This window comes from Typopeltis vanoorti, chromosome 6 (assembly GCF_054136105.1).
Source record: "Typopeltis vanoorti isolate ZY-2024b chromosome 6, IOZ_Tvanoo_1.0, whole genome shotgun sequence".
Classification (NCBI taxonomy): Eukaryota; Metazoa; Arthropoda; class Arachnida; order Uropygi; family Thelyphonidae; genus Typopeltis; species Typopeltis vanoorti.
Window position 1 is genome coordinate 104,369,035 of NC_143554.1, and position 27,929 is coordinate 104,396,963.

The window sequence follows — 27,929 nt, forward strand, 5'->3', positions numbered from 1 at the left end:
ATGATGTTGGTAGCTTTAATAGATTTTGGGTGATTAAGAGACAACTAAGAAAGAAGGAGAAATTTTTTGAGGCCTTCAAAGGCAAGTGACACAAAGAGAAAGTTTAGATCTCTAAAATTTATTGGAGATCTAATTTTCTGGAACAAAATCAGTAGGAAATGATTGCTGGATATATTTACCTGGAAAGAGACCTTTGTGTAGCCTTTTAAGAAATGTGGAGAATTAACAAGGGCCTGTGACCTAATGTCTAATACTCTCCTTCTTGTGGTGCACCCTGTTAGGTATCTAACTGGACACTGAATGATTGAAAAGGAGATGGAAATTTTGAATTTATTTGACGATATTGCATTCTTATTAGCTTAAAACAAAATAGCATCAATGCTGGATAGGGGGAGTTGCCCAGTTAAACAAGGACTACTGTTACTGGAATGAATCTCAACTAAACATCAGCAAAACTCATGAAAGTTTGTTTCTTCTCTGTTGACATTAAAAGTGCCAATACCAGAGGAATGGGATAATAGGTGTTACTGAAACTAAGAAGAATAAAAAACAGGTGAGATTTTTCTGAGCAAGAAATACAAGATGTTACATTAAGGCAATAAAGATCAAGGACAAGGTTTACCTATAGTATTCAACACTAAATATTATCTTCTTGGGTGGTGACATCAAGATTGATGTGGCCAAAAATCAGAATGGAGAACTGGAAAAGAAGATATCTTTCTGCTCCACAGAAAGTTCTACTAAGGAAGAAGGAGAAATTTTTTGAGGCCTTCAAAGGCAACTGACACAAAGAGAAAGTTTAGAAAGTTTTCTGGAACGAAATCAGTAGGAAATGATTGCTGGATATATTTAAATGTTTTGGGAAAATGTGGAAAAACAGCAATGCTAATAATCATGGTCAAAACATACTGGAATTCTGTTCAAGACATGAACTAGTTATTATTAATACCAGGTTAGAACATAAATATGAACACAAATTCACATCAGGAGAAGAAACAAGGAATAAGAAAAGTATCACTGACTATGTTATTTTTGATAGTAATATCTTCACACTCATGACACAAAAGAATACATCAGATCTTAAATTGGAAGTGATCAAAAATTAGTTCTGAGCAGGATAAACGGAATATCATACTGAAAAGAAAAGTAAAAAATTCTAAAATGAATCAAAGTTGAGCTGCTTTCACAGGCAAACTTTAGACTCAAATACACAAATATTATTCAACAAAAAATGAATGAAATTAAAAACAAGAAACAACCTTGGAGATTCAGCCAGAGAGACATGTGGTGAGGCTAGCTGAAAGGATAGATAAATTAGAACTTCACAGTGTCCGGAAGTTCAACAGTACTCAAGAAAAAGAAGAAAGCATATTGAGAGTTCAAGGGAAGTAAGTCAGCTTGTGCTCTTACATCTTCCATCTCCTTTTAATTTACAGTACTTTTTTCCTCCATTTCTTAGCTTTTTCAATAATCGCCAGAATATTTTGCCTTTCCTGATATAGAAGGATGTACAAAATGATATACAAAATACAAAGAAGGGTGTAAGTAAGTATAAGCAATGTATAAAACTACCTAAACAAAAATCATGGGAAGACCGATCAGAACATAGAAAATAAATATCAGGAAAGTGGCAAAATATTCTGGAGATTATTGATAAAGCTAAGAAATGGAGGAAAAAAGTACTATAAAAGGAAAAGGAGATGGTAATGATGACATGAAAACCGGAGATAAAAATATTCTGGATGTCTGAAGTACCTATTTTCAAAGACTGATAAATGAGACAAGCAGTAAGAGCACTTGGTAGACATTCAAGAGTATATATCAATACTCTTGATATAGCCCATTAAGAAAAACTCATTAAAAAAATGGCATATCGGAAGGCAGCTGGAGTAGTGATATTCAATCAAAAATACTCAAATATGGAAGCAAGTTTTATTGTTGGTACACTGCATAATTCAGGCTTCGTGTTCTATGACAAGGGAAATAATACTGAACGTGAGAGTTTCACAGGAATTTCCCTGCAGAGCATTCCTAGTAAGATTTATGTAAGTATACATCAGAATTAGATGTCAACTTTCAGACAAATAGTTGTGAAATCATGGGAATATAACAAGGATTTGTATCTATGTTTTGTAGATCCGGAAAAGGCATAAGACAAAGTGCTATGATAAGAGCTGTTCAAAACACTGCAGTTATATGGTGTAAATTGGGTTATATATCAAGCAATAAGCAGTCTATATTTGAGTTGTAAGTCAGCAGTTAGAAATGAAGGAGGTAGCTTGATGTCAAATCAGGGGTGAGCTAAGGCAGTATATTATCTCCACTATTATTCATCATCCATATGGATCACATTACGAAGGAAACTGGCATTAAACCTGATATTCAAATTGGAGATATTAATCTCAGCTCTTTACTTGATGCAGCTGATATTATACTTCTAAACAAAAAACAAATGCCTAGGTTGGCTGAGTGGTTAGCGTATCTGCACTCCAGCCATGGGAATGGATGTTTTGCCAGCAAAGGTTGGTCGATCGGTAGAGTCTCTGCTACTAATGGCTCATGAAAAAAGTTAAGCAAGTTTGAGTGCAGTTAGTAGTTGGAAGGGATTTAAATTGTTTCATGTTGTTGGCATCACTCTCCCTCGATTAGTCTCTGGACTCCCTGGAGGTGTCACATCATCATAATAATAATAACAAATCCAGTACAATTCTACAGGATTCCCTGTCTAAATTGATTAACTGCTGTAATAAAAGACCAAGGCACTGGAAATTGGTAGAAATATTGAAAACATCAACTGCATTCTGAATGAAGAACCTATAGAACAAGTAAAACATTTCAGCTATTTAGCCACAAATTTTACTTAAGATGGTAAATTAAATATGAAAACAGACAACAAAATTAGTAAAGCTGGTATGATAGGAAGTTAAATGAATAAATTTATATGGAATAAGATAGAAAGTAGTCAGAACACTTGCTTGCTTATTCCTCTTCACTCCACTCTACTGTGTTAAAATAGGTGTTTATATTAAATCTTATATTATCCTTGTTGTCTGCTGTGCCTTTGTTAAAATCTACATTTATCTTATTCAAAACTTAACTTTAATTTGATTTCAATCTTATCTTATTATACAGTCGTAACTCCGTGCTCTTAATCCATTGCTTGATCTAGTTACTTATATTTAATCCTTATTCTTAACCTGTTGACCCTCCCCCCCTTCTCAAGGTTGTATTTATGCTATTCACGTGCTCGTAAATTTATAACTTGGGAACTTGCCTAGGGGCAGAGCCAAATTCCTTCATTATAACAGCAAGCATATTTCTTCAATATTAACTCCTGAAAATTTATATTTTTATTTCGACTGCACCATCAGGAGTCGTAGATAAGATTTAAATATCCTTCCTAAAGAAAAAATACTTCGCTTAGCACGGAAATACTTCTAACTCTCAACGCTCTATCAAGCAACATAATTTCTATTCTACAGTCTTGGCAAACTATCCCCATTTGGTCATATTGGTTTGATTTTTATGAGCGGTGCATTGGTATGCAGGAATCAGGCAAATTATTTGGCAAACAAAACAATTTATTCATTCTAATTGAAAGAAAGTACAAAAGGGTCAGTACTAAAATCAAAATATCTCTCAGGCTCTATACTTTTCACCAATATTAGCTTGGATTCAAATTAATCAACCTAGCTTCACAAGTCTTCTTTAAACAAAATGACTAATGCACTAATTATTCCTATAAATTATTAATACACTAAAACAGATTTGGGCATACTACATCATATTTTTAACACAGACATTAAATCATATCAAGCACTCTAAACCTTCACATATGCTAACTCTATCTTAACACACATAACTCAGCAGATTATTTCACAAAATTAAACTCACGACCTAGAGTCCTTATTAATGATATTAACTCTAACAAAATTTTCAATACAATAGCAATCTCTTCCACACATTTCACTTCTAGAAATTTCTAATATGAGGCCTTACTTGGTCGTATAGTCCACTACGGGCGCCTATTATGATATTGAAGATATTTCATCAACAGAAACCTTTAGAAAACTCGGCAGCTGGAATTTCAGAACTGACCATCATTACTGCATAATCAAGCCTTCTATTACTTCCAGACATCTGTTGGCAGGACATGGATCTGCGACCTTGAGTCAGCAGAACACACTGGAATTCCTTGCATCTAGGGGCTGGAATTGAGAGCCGGAGCAATGTCTGGGTAAAGGCAATGACAAAACTAAAAAGTGCATGCCTAACCCTTTCTGACCTGAATTTTTTTTCCAAGTGAAAAAATTTTTCTTTCTATTTATTTTGTCTTTAGGTCTAAAAAAGCAAGAGTATCAAGTATTTTTCAGACAGCTGAAATCTGTCGGCAAAAAATGGAACTACAACGTACGATACCAATTGGAATCAATCGCCACGTAATATTGGCTATGAAAGCCAAGAAAGTTAGTGATTTCAATTGGAATCATTCGGGCAGAAAGGGCTAAGCGCCACATGCCACCAACGAGAAAGAGGCTTCTTACTACCTGCGGGAAAAGGAGCGCCTGAACTCTCGATCTGTCCCCTTTTTATTCTGTTCCTTCGACTTTGGAACTGCTACTGAAATTCAATCCCTTGGATATTTCCTGGGTCTGCACCAGCCACCTTTTTTGTTATTACGTTAAGGCAGGAAACCCCCGTACATACTGACCTTCGCTAGTAATTGCCTATGGTCAAAAGTTAATCCGTCTGGAATATTTCTTTGTCTGGAACTTTCCTTTGTCAAAATTTAATTCATACTTAACTTTCTTTGTTCTTTACAAAATTTTGGTGGTAACATTATTTAACAATTCACTAAAAATTATTTCCATATTACTAACATTAAAAAATTTGCCAATTAACCAGAAGTATTTTGTATGGATTTTCGTTTTCCAGAAAAAGCAGTATATAAGGTATTTTTGTACAAAAATCCTTCGATACATGATTTTACAACTGGGAGCATAGAACCTCAACCATGGATCTCCATCTGTCTCTGTTTTGTTCTTCTCTCTTTGTTTGTGTCCAGAACATTCCAATCTTTCTCAAGTCTTCTTCTTCTACTCCTCTATGCCAACTCATATTTGGCCTACCTCTCTTCCTCTTTCCTTGCGGATTCCACTCTAATGCTTGTTTGATTTTGTCTTCTTCAGGTTTTCTTAGCACATGGCCTTTCCATCTCCATTCGATCTGACTGATGTTATTACATTATTGATGTTTGTTTAGTTTTTATTTGCAATAACTCTTTATTGGATATCTTTTATGGTATTTTTATTTCTAAAATTCTTCTTAAAAATTATTTACAAAGCTTTACAGTTTTTTTTTTTTCTATTGCATTTTTGTTGTCCAGTTTCTGATGCACACAGAAGAAGTGATTTGATATTTGTTTTAATAATTTGATTTGGTTTTTTTAAACCTATTTGCTTTGATCTCAATATTTTCCCTAATATGTTAAGAATTATCTGTGCTCTGTATCTTAGATTTTATATCTTCATCTGCTCCTCCTTGTTTATATATTATTATAAATAAACAAATAAATAAATATATAAATATATATAGCTGATGTGTTGCAGCCAAAGAAAGTAGTATATCAAGATGATAGACATGTGAATGAGAGTTCATTTGAGGCGGTCTGGTGTGAAATAGTGACCAACGCAACCAAATATACAGTTGGTTGCTGCTATAGGTCAGGGGGAAAGGGGGGATATTGAATTCATGCATCAGCAAATTAGTGCAATGAGTGCAGGTTTAGTGATTATTATGGGGGATTTTAATTATGGTGATATCAATTGGAAGGAGGAAATATCACATGGCAAAAAGGAAATGGAGTTAATACATCTTCTGCGAGATAATTACTTGAAACAGCACATAACTGAAGGGACACGTGGTGCGAGAGTGTTGGACCTGGTCATTGGTTCAGAGGATATATGCATAAGTAAGGTGTTCCTGTTACCTCCAATCGGTGAGAGCAATCATGCGGTATTGACTTAGGAGGTTACAAAATCTGTGGATTTTTCTGTTAAGAAGGGGTATATACAGAACTACAGATTAGGCAATTATAACAAGCTTCGGAGTGAGCTTGCAGCCATCCCATGACAGAACATATTGCAGGGGAAAGATGTTAACAGTGCATGGAATAAAATCAGCAAGTGTCTGAAGAAAGCAATATTAGATTGTGTCCCCATGGTCAGGAAGACAAACAAGGTAGGCGTTAGATACATGAGCAGTAGTATCAAGCTTAATCTGCAAAAAAAAAAAGAAAATGGCATGGAATGGTATGGAGAATGTACAAGGAGAAATGCGATCAGTACACCCACGAGCAGTACAAGGCTCAAGCTAGGAAGGTTACCAGCATAAGTAAGAAAAGCTAAATCAGATTATGAGAAGACCTAGGGCAAGGAGATCAAGGGTAATCCCAAACAGTACTTCTGCTATATGGCAAGTAAAAAGGAAGAATGATTTTGGAAGGATAAACTTAGTGGGTGAAGATGGTATTGAGGTGACAAATTCAGAAGTAATAGTCGAGTTACTGAGTGATCACTTTTCAAAAGTCTATCACCCAAGTGAGGATATCTCTGTACCTGTAGCTATAACTAATGTGGGAATTGAAGTTAAGAAATCAGATGTATTTAATATACTGCAAAATTTAAATGCAAACACTGCAGTAGGGTTAGATGAAATATCAGCTCTTCTCCTGCAGTTGATGCTGAATGATATTCAGCATCAACTGTCTAACTCCTACCCGATTAACCCCTCCATACACTAGATACACAATTTAATGTGCAAAGGAATTGTCAATGCCTCTTACTTGGTTATTTAACTTAAGTTTGAACTCTGGTATGGTCCCTAGGAGGTGGAAGGAAGGCAAAATAGTTCCTTTGCATAAAGGTGACTCTAAAACTATGGTAGTTAATTACAGACCAATCACCATCTCGGGAGTGGTGGTAAAAGTATTGGAAAAGTTAAACACAAAATTCAAGAATGGGTGGATCAAAATATGATACTCTATAGGGGGGTCAACATGGTTTTGTTAAAGGTCGATCCTACCTTGGCAATTTATTAACTTTTTATAATAGAATGACATCTGAGTTGGACAAAGGAAATGGCTACACAGTGGTACTACTGGATTTTGCTAAGGCTTTTGACAGAATACCCCATGGAATACTGTTACGTAAATTGGAGCAGATGGGAATGGATACTAAACTGGTGATATGGATAGGAGAATGGCTTAGGGAGAGAGAGAGAGAGAGACCAGAAGGTGGTTTATGGAGGAGCAGAGTCCAGGATGAGGCTGGTGACCAGTGGTGATCCTCAGGGCTCTGTGCTTAGGCCATTGTTGTTTAATTTGTACATAAATGATATAGGAAATGGATTGAGGGGAGATATTGAGTTGTTTGCTGATGATGCAAAGTTGGGTAGTGCAATAAAAAATCAAGCTGATGTTGAGAATTTGCAGAATGATTTAAATAAGCTGGCAAAATGGGCAAAGAGTAATGGATGTCCGTTCAACGTGGGAAAGTGTAAAGTTATGCATTTTGGGATTAAAAGCTTACCGGCTGTGTACTACATTGATGGAATGGTACTCCAAGAGATTGATGAGGCTAGGGACTTAGGTGTATTGGTGGATAGGGAGATGAAGTTCAGGTGGGACACATTGCTAAGGTGTCCAAGATTACACATAGGATTACGAGGTTAATAAGGAACACACTAACATCCAGAGATAAAGAGGTTATTATTCCCCTTTATTATTATTATTACGGGTAACTCCAGGGAGTCCTTAGTCTCATCGAGGGAGGACCCCCAAATCATATTCATCACAACTATTCGACATTCATACAGTATCTATCATACCTCGCCTTAAACTCATTCATAGTCATGGCACCCACCACACACTCTGGCAGCCCAATCCACTCATTCACCACTCTAAAAGTAAAGAACCCAGCTCTAACACCCTTACTAACCATACTCTTGCCCAGCTTCCATGGATGTCCCCTAGTCCTCCCACCACCAGTCCTGTTCTCAAAAATATCTTCTGAATTAATTTTATAGAAACCCTTCAGTAATTTGAATGTCTCAATCATATCTCCCCTCCTCTGCCTATCAACCAATTTTTGCAACCCACAAAAAAATTCAACCTCTTCTCATAAGGTTCATTCCATAGACCTGCTATCATCTTCGTCACTCACCTCTGGATCCTCTCAACCTCCTCCCCATCAAGAAGAAACCTAGGTGACCAAATCTGAGCACAGTAGTCGAGATGGGATCTTATCAAGGCTCAATACAGAGGAACAATAACACTTGTCTCTGCTTGTCAACATATTCTTCAGCAACCAAGTGATTTGATGAGCTGATTTGGCCACTTTTGCAAAGTGTCCCCCCCCAAACTTCAACTGCTTATCCACCAACACTCCTAAATATTGTGCCTCATCAATTTCCTGGAGTACAGTTCTGCCAATGTAGTAAACTGCTGCTAATCTTTTCACCCCAAACTGTATAGCCTTACATTTTACCAGATTAAATTGACATCCATTCTCCTTAGCCCAGAGTTCCAATCTATCCAAATCATCCTGCAAAATTTTGACATCATCTGCATTCACTATTGCTCTATCCAATTCTGCATCATCCGCAAATAAATGAACTGTTCCTCTCAGATCCTTTCCTATATCATTAATGAACAAATTAAACAGCAGTGGTGCAAGAACAGAGCCCTGCAGCACACCACTAGTCACAGGCCGTCTTGTGGACTCTACTCCTAAACAAACCACTTTTCTAAATAACTTAGGGAATTGAAACAACGTAGATCTGAATATAAATTAAATTATATTTTAATATATATTTCCGATATTTCGGCAATGTCACATTGCCATTTTCTAAAGGAACTTACAAAAAGGCAGGTGCACACAGGCAATAACAATACAGTAACTGAGAATGAAGATTTGAAGCTATCGTTCTCCTAGAAGTCCTGATGGTGCCCTCTGGAGGGCTAAGTAGGCGTTCTTGGCCGTTGGGCTGAAGGTCTGCTGATGTATGCTTCCCAAATTTGGGGCAGTCGCATACAACCAAATTTGTTGAGGTTTGGAGAGTTTCTTAGGGCAGAGGCTGATTCCATAAATAATCTTTCGAATTTATATTTGCTCCGGTGTATTATTGTTGCTTTCTTCCACCGTATTCTGTGGCGAGTATCCAGAGCATGGTCTGCAAGACCAGAATGGTTATACTTGTAAAACCGGATGTAGTCCTTGTGTTCAGAAATTCTGATATTCGCTGTCCTGCCTGTTTGGCCAAAGTACGACAGTTTTACAACTGCAAGGGACCTGGTATACTCCAAGTAGGTCTAGGGTAAGTGGTTGGTCTTTGGTAGAGCGGATAAGGGATGCCAATTTTCTGTAAGGCCTGTAACAGGAGGTGAGGTCATGTTTTTTTAGAATTTTGGTAATTTTTTCTGAGGTGCCTCGGATGTAGGGAATGGTGATGGATTTAGAGTAATCTTTTTTGTGGAGGGGGGGAGGAAGGGGGATGTGGTTTGTAGGTTTTAATATTTTTTGGATTTTTTATGGGGGGGGGGGGCATTGGCTGAGAAAGTGTTGAGGATGTGATTTAGTTCAGTGTTAAGGGCTATGTCGTTAGAACAGATTAGTTTAGCCCTGTTGTATAGTGTTTTTACCACTCCATATTGTTGTGAGGGGGGGGGGGGATTGTTGGTGGATGTATCTGCCTGTATGGGTGGGTTTTCTGTAAACTGAGAAAACCAAAGTTCCATTAGGCTGGCAGGTGACTAGTGTGTCTAGGAAAGGGAGGCAGTTGTTTTCCTCTTTTTCCAGGGTGAACTTGATTCTGGCGTGTTGGTTGTTTAAGTGTGTAAGGAAGGAGAGGAGTGTTTCAGAGCCATGTGGCCAAATAGCGAACACATCATCAACATAGCAAAGCCATATGGTTGGTTTTTGTGGGGCAGAGGCTAAGGCTTTTTCCTCAAAGGTCTCCATAAAGAAATTGGCCGAGAGTGGTGAGCCCATGGCTGTCCCCTCTATTTGTGTTTGTAGAATTTTCCCTGCCAAACGAAATAGCCTGAGTTCATTGTGAACTGAAATAGGGCTGAGATATCAGGGGAAAATTTAGCTTGGATAAGCTCTAAAGTTTCCTTGAGTGGGACATTTGTGAATAAGGAGGAGACGTCGAAGCTGACCATTATGTCAGTATGTTGGAGTGTAAGGTTTTCTATGCTGGCTTTGAAGTGGGCTGAGTTTTTTTATGTGTGATGGTGTGTTGCCAGTATCATGTGTGAGCTCTTTGGCCAAATGTTTAGCTAATTTGTATGTGGGGGAATCAATGCCATCCACTATGGGACGTAATGGCACATTTTCTTTATGTATTTTTGGGAGTCCGTAAATACGGGGGGGTATAGAGTTAAACGGTTTTAATTTGTTGGTAACTTCTACAGGCCAAGAAGTGACTTTCTTAAGGAGCCTGTGAAGTTTCCTAATTTGTGAGTTGGTGGGATTGTAATTGATAGGGAGGTAAGTAGCCCAATCTAATAGAAGAGCATTCAGCTTACCTTTGTAGTCCTTTTGGTTAAGTACTACAGTTGCATTTCCTTTATCCGCTTTGGTGATAACTAATTCTTTATTATTTCTCAATCCCTGTAGGGCTTTAAATTCCTTGTTGGATATATTGGTTTTGGGTGGTTTTGCTATGGAAAGGACACAAGCTACATCCAGTCTTACACTGTTGGCGATTTGATGTGGAAGGTGGCGGATTCCTCTTTCAATCTGGATCATAATATCCTCACTCGTATTTTTCTGGGAGCAATGGCGAAGTTGTGGCCACGTGAAAGCACGTTGAGAGCTTCAGGGTGACATTGGCCAAACAGGCAGGACAGCGAATATCAGATTTTCTGAACACAAGGACTACATCCGGTTTTACAAGTATAGCCATTCTGGTCTTGCAGACCATGCTCTGGATACTCGCCACAGAATACGGTGGAAGAAAGCAACAATAATACACCGGAGCAAATATAAATTCGAAAGATTATTTATGGAATCAGCCTCTGCCCTAAGAAACTCTCCAAACCTCAACAAATTTGGTTGTATGCGACTGCCCCAAATTTGGGAGGCATACATCAGCAGACCTTCAGCCCAACGGCCATGAACGCCTACTTAGCCCTCCAGAGGGCACCATCAGGACTTCTAGGAGAACGATAGCTTCAAATCTTCATTCTCAGTTACTGTATTGTTATTGCCTGTGTGCACCTGCCTTTTTGTAAGTTCCTTTAGAAAATGGCAATGTGACATTGCCGAAATATCGGAAATATCTATTAAAATATAATTTAATTTATATTCGGATCTACGTTGTTTCAATTCCCTAAGTTATTTAGAAATGCATAACCAACGTATAAGCCTGTCTACGAGAATGAACAAACCAATCTCTGATATCTCTCTGTCTACCACCCTTCTATCCATCTCACCAACCCTATATCCATCCCCATATGCTGCATTTTACTGATTAGAATTCCATGTGGTATCCTGTCAAAGGCTTTAGCCAGGGCCAGCAGTATCACTGTAAACCCATTACCCTTATCTAGTTCAGCTGTCACTGTGTTATAAAATTTGAGCAAGTTACTGAGGCATGATCTACCCTTCACAAAGCCATGCTGTCCTCCATACAGTATCTCATTTTCATCAATCCATTCCTGTATTTTTCCCTTGACTACTTTCTCCAAGACCTTGACAACGACTCCTGATATGCTGATCGGTCAGTAATTTGCAACAGTAGTCTTGAATCCTCCTTTATGCAGTGGAACTGTTTTCCACTCTTTCAACCCCCTTGGGACTGATCCAGACCCGAGGCTCAAATTAAACCAAATGGTCAAGGGCACTGACAATTCTTTAGCCGCTTCACGTATGACACGAACTGGTATACCATCCAATCCCACAGATGTATTGACATTGAGGTTCTGCAATAGCCTAGTTTTACCTCTACTTCATTCATCACAATTCCAGTATAAGCTGTTAGTTCTTCCATTCCTGCAATGTCACCACCTGGATAATATACTCTTGCAAAGTGCTCACTCAGTAATTCCACTATATTGACTGATTTGGTTACCTCCCTACCCTCAGCATTTTCTAAAATCATTCTACAATGAATATTTTTTCTTTTACTTGGAACATATTGAAAAAACTGTTTGGGATTCTCTTTAGCCTGCATGGCCAATTTTTCTTTCATGATCCGCTTTTGCTTTTTCTATCACCCTTGTTACCTTTCTGCCTGAGCTTTATACTGTTCCTGCACCTGCTGGTCACCTTTCTCCTTAAATTTCCTCCATAATTGCTTCTTATTTTTGCAGCTCAAGCTTAATGGTGTTATTCATCCATTTAACCCCTACTTGATTTATTATTCGGACTCTTGGTATACAGTCAACCATTGCCTCCTGCAAGCATTTCTTAACCACCTCCGATGCACTATCAACATCCAGCCCTTGCAGTTTTACATGCCATGTCACTGAGCCAAGCACACTCCTAAGCTTGTCCTTCTTACCAGCCCAGTAATTCCGCATGCACCCTGTCTTAATTGTAAATTCCACTCCTTTAGCCACCTCCCAAGGCATGACCTTATGATCACTCTCACCAATTGGTGGCAACATGGTCATGTTCGTTACAGCCACATTCTCAGGTGTGATTACTAGGTCAAGCACTCTCTGCCCCTACCCCCTCCTAGTATTTTCCACTACATGCAGTCACAGATAGTTGTCTCTTAATAACCGCATAAAATCCAATTCCTTCCTCCCATGTGCCCTCTCCTCCTTCCAGTCAATGTTACCATAATTGAAATCACCCATAATAATTACCCTCATTCCACTCATTTCTTCTATTTGCCTATGCATACTATCCCCACCATCTATTCCATCACCTGGTCTATAGGAGCATCCAATTGTATATTTTGTTCTGCTAGCCTCTATCTCACACCAAATAGCCTCAAATGTGCTCTTTTCTCTATCCTGCAGTTCAACTTCTATATTCCTTGGCTGCAACTCATCAGCTATCATCAATAACACTTCTCCCCCCTTTTTATTCTCCCTGTCACTCCTGAACACGCTATACCAATCACATTCAATCCCACTAGCTTTATCATCTTCTGTCAGCCATGGTTCACTAATACCAACAACCTGTAGCCTGGAAGGAAGTGCCAACCAAGGCCAAAAACTCCTCCTTCTTGTTCCTAATACTCCTGGCATTAGTGTACATGAATTGCAGAAGAAGTTAGTCCCAACCCTACTTTGACCTTACCCTAACTATCCCATTCTGATTTGTTGTCCTTCGTTCGTACTCGCTCAGGCATATTATATTCATTCATACACTCAACTGCCTCTCTAAAGTCTGCATATCTACTCCCCCCCCCTTAATAAAACTAATTTCCCTGAGTCTGTACATCCACTTCCACTTCATTTATCGACACTTTTTCAAGCCTCCGTACACCAAATCCATTCAAATGTAACCCATCCATCTTATATAAATCCTTTCACCCATCGAACTCACTCCACACATCCACACTACTCTCCATGCATAACCCACGCATAAAGTCATTGGCAATTATTTCCCCCCTTCTAAACACTTCACTGTCATACCGCGGAAAAATACTCACCATCCTAACTCTCTCACTCTTCTCTTTAGCTACCTCAAGTAATTCCCTCACATCCTCTAACATTTCCATTTTCTCTTCTTTCAAATCATTTGTTCCTGCCACGACTATTATTTCTTTCACCCTCTGTTTTTGCACTTGAATAGACTCGCTGACGTCCTTTATGTTCGCACCCGGTTGGTACGATTTCGTCAAACTCTCAAATATCACACCTCTTAATGATGAATCTCCGTACAGCATTCGCTCCTTCATTTTATTTACGTTTACAAACATTCTCTTATTTTTCGTATCAGACTTTCGCTGTTTATTAGTCGGTACATTCGGTACACATTTTTGCATACGCTCCAGTTACCGCTTTGCTCTGTGTATCGTTCCGCTCAAAAGTGCGATTTCACTACTTGCATCTATCTCACCATTTTCATTATCATTTAAATCATCCATTCTATATTTCTTCCTTCATTTACACTTTCAACGATGCTCTCACACTTATCTGGTACTACCTCGCAAGTCCTTATGACATCACTATTTTCTACATTCTGACTTTCTTTAATGATATCACTCTCGCCACCGAAACACGCTTTAGATTCTCATTCTCCTTACATTTTCTGCACGCATTGACTCCACTATCACCATCTAACCAGACTCAAAACGCTCTTCGCAAAGCATACATCTCACATACAGCACATTGCATAAACTCTTTGATATCAAAACTCTTAAACAAACATGGCGACCTGGCCGCCATTTTTTTTTTAATCGGTGCCATATGGATGCTATCTTATCTTAAAAATAATAATTAAAATAACACAGAAAACACACAAAAATCACAAAGACACACTAAGAAACGAAAAGCAAACAATACTGCGTAAAATTCTAATAAAATTGCTAACGATAACATAAAATACTACTGATCTTTTCAGGAGCTCTCGACAAGCTCACGATCATCTCAGTGCGACACCTAACAACATATGATTTATTCATATACACTCAGCTGCCTCCCAAAAGTCTGCATATCTATCCCCCTTAATAAATCTAGTTTCCCTGAGTCTGTACTTCCACTTCATTCATCAACACTTTTTCAAGCCTCTGTACACCAAAACCATTCAAACAATCCATCCATCTTATATAAATCCTTTCGCCCATCGAACTCACTCCACACATCCACACCAACCACTCTCTCCATGTATAACCCATAGATAAATCCAATGGCAATTAACGATTTATAAAGCGCTGACACTTCCACATTTTGATTACTGTGCCCAGGTCTGGTCGCCTGGATTCATTGGAGATGATATTTGTAAATTTAGGGACACAAAAACACATGTGTTGAACAGATTATTTTATTAATTACTAATAAAATAAAACTTGACGTTTCGACCCCTGTATCGAGGTCATCATCGGAAGAATACAAGTGTATAAGGAACCAAGCTACATGCTCATGCCCTGTATACCGGTAAACTAAAGATGAGGAGCTTGTGGAGAGGGTTCAGAGGAGAGTGACTGGTGTTAGATCCTGAATGAAAAAATTTTGAGAAGAAATTATTCATTTAGGATTTAACATGCAAAAAATTAACAATTAAAGAAGATGCCTGCACTTCAGCAAATAGAGAAAATAGAGAAAAGAAAACTTCTTTACTGTATGTGAAAGTATATATTCCTTTGTATATAAATTACTAAGATCTTATTGTTATTTAACCAGAGATCAAAGTGAGAATTTGTATCATAATATAGTATTTGTGTAAGGAAAATATTTAGTTCATTAAAATACCCAGCGTATTATAAGTCTCCAGACAATTTTAAGTAACAGTCCAAGGGTCGCATGCTAGCCACCCAGATCGGCGTAATGCCCGGGGACAATAACATATGTGGAAGGTGACGCAGGCATGCTTTCCAAGAACAGCATCCTAACAGCAAAGGGAGAGCAAAGGATCAACTTGGGGGCATAAAATGAAGAGTGTCGTGCGGAAAGAATACGGAGAATATAAAGAGATGCAGGCCATATCTCGCTTTCTTGTTCCTGGTTCCTGCCTGGTGATTTTGACTGGTGGCTCGTGAGAGACATGCGTAGGTGTTGCAAAGTAGAACAGCAGGCCTTTTCCTGAAGATGGTTAAGAAATTCTACACAGAGCTGTTCATGAATTATCGGCCTTGCAGAAATCATGCCAATCGCTGGATGTCCCATCGGAAAGAGTGGAGAAAGTCCCTTAAGACACAGCAGCAAATACGTTCGTATCTGGTAGCAGAATTCAAGGACAGCGTGAGCTCATTGCCAGATGCAGATGGAATAAGCAGAAGGTAACCAGACCACGTCGAAGCAACATATTGTCCGGAACAGAATCGGTAATGTATACTATTTCATTGTATGTTTCAGAATTGTTAGAGGAACAAAAAACGTGTGTAAGCATAAAGTATGGACAATTAATAAGAACTTTCGTAAGAATTATTTTTTGAAAATAACTAGTAACCTGTAGCAGAGATTGTCTGGAGGCAGTTATATTATTGAATGAGATTGAACCTGATAAAATGAGACGGGTATTACTGAGAGCTTTTAATCGAAAACCTTAAGAATGTGTATATGTGTAACTTAAGAATAACCTGAGGAAAGAGATTACAGGTTATGCAATGTGATATAGCATTTTGAACTAACTTAGCGTGAACTGATTTTATTTAGCAAGTACAGATTTCTTTAGCATTGAATATATGTTGCCTTTTTTTTAACTGTAAAATATTTGATTTCCCAATAAACATGTTTTATTACATATGCCTGAGTCATGTCTGATTGTAAGGCCAAATTACCACTTATAAAATAGAACCTCAGTGAGAAGAATTTAGAAGTTATATAACGATAGATTACAGGTCACGACTGCAAAGTAGAAGAGTAAAATAATGTGTGTATGCCTTAAGATCTAGGATTATTTCCCTGAGCAAGAATCTTTTCTGTTATAGGATACTGGCTGGCACAGCAGAATACAAATTTTGCCAGTATCTGAAGAAGAAATAACCCTAGATAGGAATAAGATAGACTAGACAATAGAATAGATAATAGCGGATATTGAGATAATAAAGAAAGAAAATAGAAAGTAACGACATAACAATGGCGCAGCCAACAGGACGTGATTAGGGCCCCTAAATTTAAGGTTAAATAATCCATAATCACTGTAAGTTGGTTTTGACCTCACATCAGGCAGTAAGGCAATTTTGGGACAGCAGAAATTTGATAATAAGCTTTGTGTTATAGTGTAAGCTAAGGTGCAAGTATGTCTCTCCTGACAAGCTCTGAATTAGATGATTCGGAATTTTTCCGAACAATTAACCCTCAGCAAGTATTCCCACAGTTCTCAGGGGAAGAGACCGATGATGTGATGACATTTTTCAACTTTATAGAAGAACTGAGAAAGATTGGCAGATGGTCTAACTTCCTGTGCTGCTACGCAGTAAGTTGGTAGGGAAGGCCAAAACCTATTTTCATTAATTGCCAATCCTGAAAGAAACCTGTGATTACTGTGAGTTTAAAGAGACTCTAATCTCACAATTCTCCAGAGTAAAGAATGTAGGGCCAAACCTCTGGAAGTTCCAAAAGATGGTACAAGGGGAAAGGGAGAAAGTATTAGATTTCTACAACAGATTACCGATTCTCTCGAATACCTTTAACATCTCAAGTGAAGACAAACGACACTTAGACTGGGCTTCCAACATTTCAGGATAGGTTTGAGGCAAGAGTTAAGAGAAACAGCATTCGGAAAGGGCATAACAAATTTAGCAGAGTGTTATAAGGCTGTAACAGAAAGAGAACAACTGCTAGGGAGGCATCAGTCCCGCAGCTGCTTCAGAGTATGTCAATATAATTACAGAAGAGAAAGGTAGTAGTAATGATCCAGGTTCTGTGAAAAAATGTAAAGAAAAGGGTGATCAACAGAAAACACAAAAGCAGAGCGAGGAGTGTAGAGCTGAATCAGTTTGTCAGGTAACAACTAGCATTCCCGATCAAAACAAGATCCGTTCCATAATTAAACAGGAAGTCGAAAGACTACAACAGCCTGTTATGGAATGCCTTGATGCGGTGCTAAACCAACTGAAGCCAGGCTCTATGAAAAACTCAGAGGATTCTTACTCCCAAGATGAGCGAACCACTGAGTTAATACATAGAGAAGTTGAAAGAATGCAGAGACCATTATTAGACAAACTGGATACAGTGATGCAAAGGTTAGCAGAGTTATCTGTTAGCGACACTACAGGATCTTCTTTGTCTTCGGATGGAGATAATGAGAGAAGTAACTGGAGAAAACCTCCAAGGTCTACAATTACAATAAAACTGGGCATCTTGCCTGCAATTGCTTTATCAGAAGGGGTAACCCAGAAATGAATCAAGGTCACATTTTTTCACCAAACAAATCTGGAAAGGGGAAGGAAGAAATCAGGGACAATTACTTGGAATTTCAGTTCAGGGAAGGATATGCAGAAAAAGAATTCAGGGTGTTGGTTGACACAGGTTCCCAAGCTTCCATCATATCTGAAAATTTCTTCTGGGAACTAAAATCACTTGTGAGAAAAGGAGTCACACACCTTAAAAAGACCAGTTAAACTATTAGGAATCCCCTCCCCCCCCCCAAAAAAAAAAAAAAATTCATGTGTCAAAGTCGGTACTACTGAAGGTCAAACTACCTGAATACAACATGTGTGTTTGGCATGAGTTTTTGGTTCTGCCTAGAACCTCTCTCCCACACTTAAAGTTAATTCTAGGAAATGATTTCCTAATAAAGTACAAAGTTTCGTGTAACTACTCGAGGAGGGAAGTAGGTTTTCTCGGAAGAAGAAAATTTACTGGCACTAATCAGAGGTCACAGACTCAGAGAATAAGAAACATCCAAATTAACAAGTCCCAGTCTGAAAGTAAGGTAGAATTGTCAGAGAAAAATATAGGCCATGTGGCCCACAGTTAACCTGAATCAGATGAGATCGCCTCATCGAAGGAAAAGGAATGCCCTGATGTGGACAATGCTGAAGTTCTTAAGATGTCCATAAATAATGATATTTCAAACGAAGAACAGAATACCATTTTCAAAGGGACCCTAGGAGTCAACTATGTAGGCAGCGAAGGTAAAAGAAGGAGGAACTTATAGAAAAGGTAACGGTGACATGTTCATATTTCAGAAAGAGCACAGTGAGCATAAAAGGGCAAATGGCATAAAACAAGACAATTAAGGACAACACTGAATATATAATTTTACCCAGAAAAATTTGAATTGGGTTCCAAGCGAAAAAGAAAGATTTTCCCCAGAGAGCTGAGAGAAGTATAAAAAGAGTTTCTCTGAAAAAAGCAGAAAAACTCTTTTATTTGAAGGGGAGACTTTTGTTAGATCCTGAATGAGAAAATTTTGAGAAGAAATTATTCATTTAGGATTTAACATGCAAAAAACTAACAACTAAACGAGATGCTTGCACTTCACCAGAAAATAGAGAAAACATGTTAACTGTATGTGAAAGTATATATTCCTTTGTATATAAATTACTAAGATCTTATTGTTATTTAACCAGGTCAAAGTGAGAATTTGTATCATAATACAGTATTTCTGTAAGGAAAATATTTAGTTCATTAAGATATCCAGTATATTATAAGTCTCCAGACAATTTTAAGTAACAGTCCAAAGGTCGCGTGCTAGCCACCCAGATCAGTGTAATGCTGGGGGGGGGGGGCAATAACATACGCAGAAGGTGACGTAGGCATGCTTTCCAAGAACAGCACCCTAACAGCAAAGGATCAACTTTGGGGACATAAAATAAAGAGTGTTGTGTGGAAAGAATACGGAGAATATAAGGAGATGCGTGTCTCGCTTTCTTGTTCCTGCTTGGTGATTTTGACTGGTGGCTCATGAGAGACATGCATAGGTTTTGCAATGTAGAACAGCGGACGTTTTCCTCAAAATGCCTAAGAAATTCCACACGGACCTGTTCGTGAATTATCGGCCTTGCAGAATCGCGCCAATCGCTGGATGTCCCATCGGAAAGAGTAGAGAAAGTCCACTAAGGCACAGCAGCAAATACGTTCGTATCTGGTAGCAGAATTTAAGGACAGCGTGAGCTCATCGCCAGATGCAGACGGAATAAGCAGAAGGTAACCAGACCACGTCGAAGCGACATATTGTAGGGAACAGAATCAGTAATGTAAAATATTTCATTGTATGTATCAGAATTGTTAGAGGAACAAAAAACGTGTGTAAGCATAAAGTATGGACAATTAATAGAGGACTTTCATAAGAATTATTTTTTGAAAATAACTAGTAGCCTTTAGCAGAGATTGTTTGGAGGCAGTTATATTATTGAATGAGAATGAACCTGAACCTGATAAAATGAGACGGGTATTACTGAGAGCTTTTAATCGAAAACCTTAAGAATGTGTATATATGTAACTTAAGAATAACTTGAGGAAAGAGATTACAGGTTATGCAATGTGATATAGCATTTTGAACTAACTTAGCGTGAACTGATTTTATTTAGCATGTACAGATTTCTTCTGTAAAATATTTGATTTCCCAATAAACATGTTTTATTACGTATGCCTAAGTCATGCCTGATGGCAAAGACAAACTACCACTTATAAAATAGAAACTTAGCGGAAAGAATTTAGAAGTTATAAAACGATAGATTATAGGTCATGACTGTAAAGTACCAGAAATCTATATAATCGTAACGAAGAGTAAAATAATGTGCGTATGCCTTAAGATGTAGGAGTATTTCTCTGAGCAAGAATCTTTTCTGTTATAGGATACTGGCTGGCACAGCATAATACAAATTTTGCCAGTATATGAAGAGGAAATAACCCTGGATAGAAATAAGATAGGCTAGACAATAGCGGATACTGAGACAATAAAGAAAGAAAATAGTAGAAAGCAACGTTATAACACTAGGTTGGTGAGCGATATAAAAAATGCTCCGTACATTGATAGATTGAGAGTTTGTGGATTGCAGAGGTTGGCTGATAGGCAGAGAAGAGGGGATATGATAGAGACATTTAAATAACTAAAACATTTTTATTAGATTGATGAAGGGGAAATGTTTCAGCTGTGTGATATTGATGGAAGAACAAGAGGTCATCTCTGGAAATTAAAGAAAAGATGGTAAACAAGGGTGTGAGAACGAGCTTTTTCAACTGGAGGGTGATGAATGAGTGGAAGTCATTGGCAGACTCAGTTGTGAGTTCTTCATCTGTAAATGAATTCAAGAGGAGATATGATAGATACTGTTTTGCTAGCTTGGATCTCCCGCGAAGAGTCTACTGACTCCATGGAGATACCCGTAATAATAATAATAATATTGTATTGTGAAGGAGTAGCGATAGTATTCATTGGACAAATATTTATGCCTATGGTCCCACAGAAGGTTTTCTACTAAGGTAGAAGTGGAGGAAATTGGAAGTGTTCACTATATATGAGGCTAATCTATATATGAGTGATCACTATATATGAGGAAATTGGAAGTGATCACTATATATGAGGCTAATCTATATATGAGTGATCACTATATATGAGGAAATTGGAAGTGATCACTATATATGAGGCTAATCTTCTTGAATGGCAGTCAGTCTCAAGTAGAGTAATGTGGGCAAATATTTATGCCTATGGTCCCACATAAGGTTCTACTAAGGTAGAAGTGGAGGAAATTGGAAGTGATCACTATATATGAGGCTAATCTATATATGAGTGATCACTATATATGAGGAAATTGGAAGTGATCACTATATATGAGGCTAATCTTCTTGAATGGCAGTCAGTCTCAAGTAGAGTAATGTGGGCAAATATGAGAATTGGGAATTGGACAATGAGACTTATTTATGCCTATGGTCCCACAGAAGGTTCTACTAAGGTAGAAGTGGAGGAAATTGGAAGTGATCACTATATATGAGGCTAATCTTCTTGAATGGCAGTCAGTCTCAAGTAGAGTAATGTGGGCAAATATGAGAATGGGGAATTGGACAATGAGACTTATTTATGCCTATGGTCCCACAGAAGGTTCTACTAAGGTAGAAGTGGAGGAATTTTTAGAGGCTCTAGAAAAAGTAACTGACACAATGAAAAAGGAAAAGTTGATCCTTGTTGTGGATCTAAATAGCAGAGTAGGAAATGATTGTGAGACATACAAAAATATTTTGGGAAAATTTGGAGAAAAGAGCAAAGCTAATAATAATGGCAAATATCTGTTGGATTTCTGCTCAGGACACGGAATGGTTATTACTAACACCATGTTTGAACATAAAAATGTGCACAAATTCACATGGAGAGAAGAGGCTAGGAATAAGAAAAGTCTCATTGACTACGTTATTATTGATAGTGATGTTTTCTCCCTGGTGCAGGACACCAGAGTGTACAGAGGATTTGAAATTGGAAGTGATCACTATATAGTCTTAAGCAGGATAAAATTGAATTTCATATTGAAAAGAATAACATGTAAGAAAGTTTTAAAGCAAATAAAAGTTCAGCAGCTCTCAGATGTGAACTGTAGACTAAAATACACAAAGAATGTTGAAAAAAAAATGAAAGAGTTTGAGAAGAGGAATCAAATCTTGGAGATTCAGTGGCAAACTCTGAAGAAAACATTGATCGATTCTGCCAGAGAGGCATGTGGTGAGGTTATCTGCAAGGATAAAAACATCAGAACTCACTGGTGGACACAGGAAGTTAAAGAGGCAGTGAACGAAAAGAAGAAAGCCTATCAAAAGTTCCTAGCAAATAAGTCAACTTGTGCTCTTAGAGAATATAGAGACAAATGCTAGAATGCTAAACACTGTGTAAAACTAGCTAAACAAACGTCATGGGAGGACTTTGCCAAAATATAGAAAATAAACATCAAGAAGGTGGCAAAATATTCTGGTGGTTGTTAAAGAAGCTTAGGAATGGAGGAAAGAGTGCTGTAAAAGGAGTCAGAGATGATAAAGGTGACATGAAAACAGGAGAAAAAGATATCCTTGAAGTATGGAGTAATTACTTTGAAAAACTACTAAATGAAACAAGCAGTGATGACAGCACAGTGGTAAAAAACACTGACCAGGCATGCAGTCAGGAATACATATCCATACTTGAAGTAGAAAAAGCCATCAAAGGCTTGAAATGTGGAAAGGCAGCAGGAGTAGATGATATTCGACCAGAAATGCTGAAGTATGGTGGTACAAGAGTCTTACAGTGGCTGCACTGCACAGTTCAGAAAGCCTGGAGAGAGGGACGAATTCCCAATGACTGGAGTAGAGCTCTCATAGTACCCATATATAAAAAGGGAAATAAAACTGAATGTGAGAATTACAGAGGTATTTCCCTACTGAGTGTTCCTGGCAAGATCTATGCAAGTATACTTGAGAAACAGTTAAGAAGAATTGTGGAAGAAAAGTTTGGTGAAGAACAAGCTGGATTCAGGCCAAATAGAGGCTGTCGGGATCAGATCTTCAATTTACAACAAATAGTCGAGAAAGCATGGGAATATAACAAAGATCTGTATTTAAGTTTTGTCGATTTGGAAAAGTCATATGACAAGGTGCCAAGAGAGAAGCTATTCAATACGCTGCAGTTATATGGTGTCAATGGGGCATTATGTCAAGCAATACTTAGTTTTTATTTCAGTTGTAAGTCAGCAGTTAGAATTGAAGGAAGTACAGGAAGATGGTTTAATGTCAAATCTGGTGTGAGATAAGGATGTACATTATCCCCTCTGTTAATCATTATCTATATGGATCACATTATGAAGGAAAGTGGTATTAAACATGATATCAAAATTGGAGATGTTAATGTCAGCTCTTTGCTTTATGCGGGTGATGTTATACTTCTAAATAAATCCGCTACAAGTCTGCAAGATTCTCTGACTAAATAGAATAGCTGTTGTAATTGATATGGTATGAAGGTCAGCAATAAAAAGACAAAGACAATGAAAATAGGCAGAATCATTGAAAATGTCAACTGTGTTGTGAATGGAGAACCTGTGGAACAAGTAAAATATTTCAGCTACTTAGGCAAGATTTTTACTGAAGACGATAAATTAAATATAGAAATAGACAACAGAATCAGCAAAGCTGGTATGGTGGGAAGTCAATTGAATAAATTCTTATGGAATAAGAGAGAAATTAGTCGGAACACTAAATTAGCTGTATACAAGACAGTGTTCAAACCAGTTTTAACTTATGGATCTGAGAGCTGGGTCAGAAGTAAAACACTTGGCCAAAGACTAGAGACCGCAGATATGAGAGTCCTGAGAAAGATTAGAGGCATGAACAGATGACATCAATGGCAATATCTTATTAAAAACGAGGATGTTAGGAAAGAACCTGAACTTAATTGTTAGCATCCAGGAATGCATTAGCAGAGCTAATCTCAGGTAGTATGGTCACTTAAACAGAATGGGCGAGGAAAGATTAGCAAAACAAGTGTTCTCTGCCAGGTTGGCAGGAAAACGACCCAGAGGAAGACCAAGATATAGGTGGATTAATACGGTACAAAGTGCCTTAGACGAGAGAAATATAAGATCTGATAATGTTGGAGTCTTCACAAGTAACAGACTGATTTGGAGGAAAATTGTAGATAGGGAGTTAGTAATGATGTCGTTTTTTTCATGTAGTACTATCATATCCTGTACACCCCTTGAGGGTACATGGCTGGAATTTGATGATGATATTGATATCTAGGTAATTAAAGTTCCCCAATGTTTCTAAATTTTGACCATCCAGTACTAGATCTTTTTCTGTTTATTATTTATTTTCATTATTTTTGTTTCATTTTAATTATTCCTAAACCAACAGTCAGGGCTTCTTTATCGAGTTTCATTGTTTTGGTCTTCATATACTTTTGTGTATGTGCCAGTAAACATATATCATCTATTACTTAACATATCACATAAACGCCACTGTTTTTTGTTTTGTGGCATTTCTCATACTCCAGTCTACAACAACAGGAAATATTGCTGGGGAGAGAATGCAATCCTGTAAGACACCTGTTTTAATTTCGAACTTTTCTGAAAGTTCTCCATTATGTATGATTTTTATTTTATATTTTTCATAAATTTTTTTAACTATGCTTATAATTTTACATGATATATATATATATATATATATATATATATATATATATATATATATATATATATATATATATATACCATAATATGATATTAATTTCCATATTGCTTCTTTGTCAATGCTGTCAAAAGCTTTATCAAAATCAACAAAGTCGATATAAAGATTTGAATGCCATTCTATTCATCGTTCTGTTATTATTCTTAATATTGCTATTTGATCTATACATGACCTGTTACCTCTAAATCCTGCTTGTGTTTCTCTTAGCTTTTGGTCTATTTCTTTTTTTATTCTTTATAATGTAATTCTTCTTAGTATATTACTTGTTGTGCTGAATAACGATATTCCTCTCAGAACACCAAAATACATGTATACACAGCTGTGTGTGTTCAAACCAATTTTATTATATGGATCTGTGAACTAGCTTAGAAATAAAACATTTGATCAAAGACTGGAGACTGCAGATATGGGAATTCTGAGAAAGATTACACGTCCAACACAATTTTTGCTCACTTTTATATGAGACTTGTTTTTTACTAATTTGGGTGCGCTGATTTAAAATATCAAACCCATTTTTCTCTATCATGTCAGGTTTTTCCTCTATGGCATTTTCTTTTTGCTAATTTGTAAGTTTTAAGGAGGTAATACTATTTAGAGGATCAAAAAAATCGATTTCTTAATATTATTTTCTGAAAGTATGTACTTTTAAAAATCTGTTCTTAACTTTTTATCAAGAAATTCGAAAAATTCCCAAAGATATAGCATATTATTCAAAGTGGTGCGCAGATCAGAATCGGAGCGCTCACCACTCTCGTTAGTAAACGAATAAATGCGTAAGACCCTGCAACGGCACGTACTGGCACTTTGAATGCGAGAGAGGCCAATAATTAGATACATAACTGCTTAACAATATTCATTAAAAATTACAAGAATATTTATAAAACAATAACAATTTTACTTACACGAGTTTCAGGGAATAAATTTTTGTTTGTAGCAATTTCTGCTGTGTGTTCTGTTTTGGCAATCCCTTTGAATACTCCAACAGTAGTCGGCCATCATGTGAGAATCTCCTCTTCCTTGGTACCGATCTTCCATAGTTTTTAAGTCTTGATGAAATCTTTCGCCTTGTTCATCGATTACAGCAGCTAAATTCTCGGGAAATCTATGAAGATGACTATATAGGAAACGAAGCTTTATGCTCATGTTGCAACCTAGGTGCTGGAAATTTTCAAGCATTGTTTCCACTAGATCTTTGTAATTGCACGCTTTTTTTGTTTCCAAGAAAATTATTCGCAACCATTGTAAATGAAGTCCAGGCCTCTTTCTCAATTTTGTTCATAGAGTTGATGAAATTTGGGTCTCTCATTAAAGTTCTAATTTGTGGTCCATCAAATACACGAGCTTTAATTTTTTCGTAACTAAGTCATGGAAATTTTTCACATATGTATTGGAAACAGTCACCTTGTAAATCTAAAGCTTTAACATACAGCTTCATAAGACCTAGTTTGATGTGTAGAGGTGGAAAAATGATTTTTTCTCTGTTGATTAAAGGTTGATTTATAACATTCTGTTCTCCAACATTTAAGGATATTCTAAGAGGCCAATGTTTCTGACTCCAGCGTTGGTAACTATCCTCTTTGAAAGCCAAGTAAAAAGTTCACCATTTTAAGATCCATACAGATGATCCAGTTATGGTCTGTATATTTTAATAACTTCAGAACCTTTTTAATATGTTTTCTTTAAGTGGACTGAATAGCCAATAGGAATTGAGCCATATACATTCCCATTGTGTAGTAAGACACACTTTAGACTTCTGCTTGAATTGTCGATAAATAAACGCCACTCATGTGGATGATATTGTACAACACTCATTTCAGTTAGTAAACCTGACACACTGTTACGGTTAACAAACCCACACTCGTGTTTAAAATATTGTACAAGATTACTTTCCCTGCTAAGATAAAAAGTTATCTTCGTATCTTGCTCCAGTAAGTTTTTTTTTTCATTTAATCTTGAAGCTAACAATTCCAATGATTCCTTTGATAGGCCCAAATCTCTTACTAAGTCATTCAATTCCGATTGAGTAAAATGTTGCGGTCCAGAACTAGAAATTAAATTTTCATTGTCTAAATCAACATCCGGGTCTTGCTCCTCAAGAACATCTGGCATATCTCGATCATGCTCGTTCTCAAGTAAAGGAAGTCCTTTATAAATTAGCACGGCTATTTCATTGGAATGAGCAACTGGCCGAATTGCTGAGTCGAGATTTGGATACACAATTTTTTTCTTATTCTTCTTATTATAACCAGAAGTCTGAACTAAACAAAAATAGCAATCATCTACGTGATTTTTCGGTTCACGCCAAATCATTGGAATGCCAAAAGCTAATTTTTGGCATTTTCTCTTGCTCCAATGTCGTAAATTTTCTACACATGATTTACGCACTTTATTTGAAGCCCATGAATTGTCCTGATCTGCAAGTTTTACGTCAAAGTATGCAAAGTACACTTTTTTAATGAAATCAGTGATATTTGTCCTATGACTGGGAACAGTAAAGCTGCCACAAATGTAGCAGAAGGAATCTACACTATTGACACATTTTTGAGTAGTAGACATGATGTATTTTCTTCACTGCTGACAAACATGCAATTAACAAGACAAAAAAAAAACCAGAGACTCTATTGAAACGTTATAAGCGCTCATCATACTTCCACGATCGATTAACGATTGACTGATTTCGATTGTTCTTTGTCCGCTATGACGCATATAGCATTCATTTGTTTTAGGCAGTTGTCATCGCCTACTTTTCATCACTTAAATGTATTAGGTCGGTTATCGGCCTCTCTTGCATTCAAAGCACCAGTATGTGCCGTTGCAGGTTCTTACGCACTTATTCGTTTACTAACAAGCGAGAGCGGTGAGTGCTCTGATTTTGATCTGTGCACCGCTTTGAATAATAGGCTATATTTTCGGGAATTTTTCGCATTTCTTGATAAAAAGTTAGGAACAGATTTTTAAAAGTACATACTTTCAGAAAATAATATTAAAAAATCGATTTTTTTGATCCTCTAAATAGCATTGCCTCCTTAAAACTATCAAAAACTTACAAATTAGCAAAAGGAAAATGCCAGAGGGAAAAACCTGACATGATAGAGAAAAATGGGTTTGATATTTGAAATCAGCGCCCAAGTTAGTAAAAAACAAGTGTCAGATCATA

At 37.2% G+C, this 27,929-nt stretch overlaps 1 protein-coding gene across 1 annotated transcript in view; it reads right to left on the reverse strand.

Annotated features, from left to right (window-relative positions):
- btv (dynein cytoplasmic heavy chain beethoven) overlaps positions 1–27,929 on the reverse strand; it is a 1,245,321-nt gene that overhangs the window by 739,678 nt on the left and 477,714 nt on the right. The gene's annotated exons all lie outside the window — the stretch shown is intronic.